Source organism: Tupaia chinensis, unplaced genomic scaffold (assembly GCF_000334495.1).
Source record: "Tupaia chinensis unplaced genomic scaffold, TupChi_1.0 Scaffold000110_1, whole genome shotgun sequence".
NCBI classification, from domain to species: Eukaryota; Metazoa; Chordata; class Mammalia; order Scandentia; family Tupaiidae; genus Tupaia; species Tupaia belangeri.
Window position 1 is genome coordinate 1842192 of NW_006159574.1, and position 4059 is coordinate 1846250.

A 4059-nucleotide genomic window follows, 5' to 3' on the forward strand; every position below is an offset into this window, starting at 1 on the left:
CATTCCCCTCCGGCCTCCCGCACTCGCTGTCCTCCTGTCCTGGCTGTCCTCCCGTCCTCGCTGTCCTCCCGTCCTGGCTGTCCTCCCGTCCTTGCTGTCCTCCCGCACTCGCTGTCCTCCCGTCCTGGCTGTCCTCCCGTCCTCGCTGTTTTCCCACCCTCTCCTCCACCAGCTCATCCCCAGCTCTCCTCTCTGTGTCTCGAGACTTCACCCTGTGACTGATCTGCCTCAGAGCCAGCCGCCCCTGAAGGTCTCCCCAGCACCAAATGCAGGGAAGAAGCCTTCGAGGGAAAGGCCCTCCCAGAAGCCCCTGCACTCCTGCCACCAACACCACTTCCCCAGACCCTGCTGACCATGCAGGGAGGAATTCCGTGCCAACCCGGGGCCTGAGAGCCAGTTTCCCTGGGTGGGGGAATAGAGAGAAATATCAGCTTACAAAGCCCAAAGGATCACCTTGACCTCGGGCATCCATCTGTGAGAAAAGCAACTAGCAAAGTCTTGTGTACACACACACACACACACACACACACACACACTGAGGCTCAGAAGACAGCACGCCCACATGGAAGCACGTCAGGGGCGGAAAAAGACTTTACTAAGAGAACACACGTTTTCTGTTCCTGAATGGGAGTGTTCAGCTTTGTAAAATGTCAGTTCTCTCTAAATTAATAACAATTTCCACCCAAATCATATAATGAGATTATTTTAGGGATTTGACAAAAAAAAAAAAAGATTCCACAACTCATCAGGAATCTTACATACCTACAGAAGAAGAATGAGGACGCTTCGTACTACCAGACAGACACACGAGCTCCGACAGCAGTCTAGAACAGCTGGGACAGGCAATTCTACGTGTCAGCAGGACCGAGTGCAGGCGTCGGGCTGGCCCTGCCCCTGAACAGAGGTCCACGTGTAACGGAGGGCACTTACACGCAGGGAAGGGGGTCTACTCGGGAGGCAGGGCTAGGCCGGCGGTTGCAGTCTGGGCATATATATATATATCCTTGTACCTTATTGTTAAATAAATTGTAGGTAGACTACAGTTGGAATGGAAAGAGGTAAGACTATAAAAATAATTAAAGTAATTATATAAGTTATTGGAATTTTTAATTATTTATTTTGATTTCCTTTTTCACTATAGGGTATGCACACTCAACAAAGACAGACAGAAAGAGAAAGAGAGGAACAGTGAGAATGTAAGCTGCCAGGTCTGGGACTCGAACCATAGTTGGCTATATGGGAGTCCAGCACCCAAACTGCCGTGCCGTCTGCTGGGCCCGTGTGGCTGTTTCTACAGTCTGTAAGTGGAAAGGGCTCTCTAAGAGGCTGAAAGCACAACCGTAAATGCTGGTGAACATGAAATGCAAAGCGTCTGCGTGTCAAAAAGAAAACCCTGCTTATTGCTAAGAATGTGAGTACCAGTATAACTATATTGAGAGGAAACACACGAGCGGCATAAGATGATTAAGTTCTCATCAATCATATCAGGAAGTCAAAACACATTGTCGGGGGCGGGGGGGAGACTTGCGGAAAAAGGTACCCTCCTTCACTCCTGCTGGAAGTATGAGTTGTTGTCATTTCTTTTTCAGTAAATTCAGCAACACATAGAAAATCAAGTATCTCTTGGGTTTCAGAAAAGTCATGAGGTGCTCTTCTATGCAGAAATGCATCATGATTACAATTTTTAATACTGGGCGGGACTGAGGTGTGCATCATGCTGGGTAAAGTCTCTTCACAATCCAAATGATGTATAGCGATTTAATGTATGGATAATAATTAAAAAGAAAAAAAAGAAAAACACAAAAAACAGAAATGCATCATGACTTTCCCTATGACCCAATATCTTTCTATATATTCCTGTCCCAAAGAGCTAAAAGCGCCAGCATATAAACATGAGCACTGACGTGGACACGTGCAAGGGTCTTACTAAGGCTGAAAGCCTACTTCTCAATGGTCAAAACACTGAAGATACGTTAGGCCTAGGTATAAACTTACGAAACAGTACCATGGAATCTACTAGAAAGAATGAGCTAGAACTCCCACCGTGGACTTGCAGAGACTTCTGCGTCTGTCATCATCTGCTCTCTGTGTCTGCTGAGAGCATTTACATACAATACCAGCATATTTACAACTGCCAGGGTGCCCAGGGAGCTGCGTGGGTGTATACACACCATAGTTTCTTTTTGTCGGAAAATTATTTTAGTGGGACCAGCAGTTAGCGTAATGGTTACATCACTGGACTCCCATGTAGTCGACCGCAGTTCGTGTCCCGGACCAGTTGCTTAAAACTCACGCCGGGCGCGTGTGCGTGCATGCCCAAGATTCCGAGAGGAGAATGGCGGAGAAGGGATTGCAGCGTGGCCATCCCCCCCAGGGGGTGATTTCTCGCTTTCTGTCTCTCTGTCTCTCTGTCTCTCTGTCTTGCAAGCGCATGAGCCCTATGGCAAAAACCTCTTTAAAAAAAAGAAAATTATTTTAGTAATTACAAGACATTTTATAGAATCAGTATAAGATAGCAACTGAATTCTCCATAATTATCAGAATGATTAGTATTTGTAGTCTTGGCCATGTGGGGCTGAAATCGGCAACAGGTCTGAGACTGTTGGCTCAGAACCCCCAGGAAGCCCGGCTTGTTGATACCTGCCATGCTCAGCTCTCATGGATGACCAGGTCCTTTACAAAAAGGTGTCTTTCCGTCTTTATTCATTCTTTGGAGGCTTCAGGTGAATTTGGCAGCATTCATGGAACACCCTCCATCTGCCGTCATTTAGCACTTCAGGATTCAGTTCTGAGCGGATGGATTGCAATTGTGTCTCTCTTTTCTACGCTGTTTTAATAATGTTACATCATCTGGGAACCAGCAGTTAGCGTAATGGTTACATCGCTGGACTCCCACGTAGTCGACCGTGGTTCGCGTCCCGGACCCGGTGGCTTAAAACTCACGCCAGGCGCGTGGGCGTGCGTGCCCAAGATCCAGAGAGAAGAAGGGAGGAGAAGGGATTGTGGCATGGCCATCCCCCCTGGGGGGTGATTTTTCACTTTCTATCTCTATGTCTTTCTCTGTCTGGCGAGTGCACGCGCCCTGTAGTGAAAACCCTCTCCAAAAAAATAAATAAATAAAATAATAATGTTACATCATCCAAACTCCTTTCTTCTCGGAGGCTTTTTACCACTGTTGAGATCTGGGCTGTACAGTATTCATGGCTCTCCCCTGCTGGTGTGAGCTGCCATCAAAGTCTCGTGAAGTTGCTCAGGGGTGGGGCTGGCATGCGTGTTCCCGGCAGCGGGAGCTGTTGGACTCGTAGTGTTTGCTCACGTACTATCTGTCATCCATTGTCCTCAGAACCTTGAGTAATTCCTAGAATTTGGTGAACTCGTCACAGTTCACACCGCCACTGGGTGCCACCATGTTGCTACATGCCATAGTTTTAATCATTTTGGTGTGGGACCATCTGAGAGTTTTAGAGGGATATTGAGATTTGAAATGAACTGGGGAGGCAGGACACAAAAATGAAAAATATGCTTCTATCTGTCTCTCTGGTGAGCACACATGCCCTAGGGCAAATTAAATACTAACAATAATAAAAATAAAATTAAATAAATCATTGTTTTAAAATACATACATATAAACTTGAAATGATTCATCTGCATAAAACTGTATGAGCCTCTGAATTTGGCGTGAATATCCCCCACAAGCTGATGATCGCCACAGGTTGGTGCATGACTAGGTGCACTCCACTTCCTTCCTGCCTCTCGTCTGACTGCTGTGCAAGGAAGGTGCCCTCTGGCACTACATCATAATGTGCTCTGAGAATAAGGAAGAGGCCAAAGTAAGGAGGGAGATAAGAAAGACTCAGAACCTCATGGAAATAAACTAGAGAAAAACCAATCTTTTCTGTGAGGTCAATAAAACTGATCAATTAGAGGTAGAAAAAAGAAAAAAACACACAAGTTAGTATCAGAAATCCAAAGGAGATGGCACAGTAATGGTGTAGACATAAAAAGAGGGCAAGAGGATAGCAGAAGCTACTAGGAGAACGATTCGGTAACAAGCAAAAG

At 46.2% G+C, this 4059-nt stretch overlaps 1 pseudogene; it reads right to left on the minus strand.

The window, feature by feature from the left end:
* Positions 1 to 2699: 2699 nt before the first annotated feature.
* Positions 2700 to 3409, minus strand: LOC102476687 (coiled-coil domain-containing protein 58-like; annotated as a pseudogene).
* Positions 3410 to 4059: the final 650 nt, after the last annotated feature.